A 454-nucleotide genomic window follows, 5' to 3' on the forward strand; every position below is an offset into this window, starting at 1 on the left:
GAAAAAAACAGTATAGTAAGGCGTTTTTGGCACGAAAAAAACGACATCGTATAGTCAGGCGTTTTTGGCACGAAAAAAACGACATAGTATAGTAAGGCGTTTTCAGCCGAAAAAAACGACATAGTATCGTAAGCGTTTTTGACACGAAAAAAAACCACATAGTATAGTAAGGCGTTTTTGGCATGAAAAAAACCACATAGTATCGTAAGGCGTTTTTGGCACGAAAAAAACGACATCGTATAGTAAGGCGTTTTTAGCCGAAAAAAACGACATAGTATGTGATTAAAATGTGTTGTTTTTCTCACAAAACACTATTAATTAATCTGCATTTTGTTGATGAAAACACCAAGAGTGGAATGATATGATAATGATCAAAATGTGCTGTTTTCCTCACAAAATACTCCGTTTTATAACATGTTGATTCGATGACACGCCGAGGCAGATGCTGTATAAC

This window comes from Hippocampus comes, unplaced genomic scaffold (genome assembly GCF_001891065.2).
Source record: "Hippocampus comes isolate QL1 unplaced genomic scaffold, H_comes_QL1_v1.1 scaffold10, whole genome shotgun sequence".
NCBI classification, from domain to species: Eukaryota; Metazoa; Chordata; class Actinopteri; order Syngnathiformes; family Syngnathidae; genus Hippocampus; species Hippocampus comes.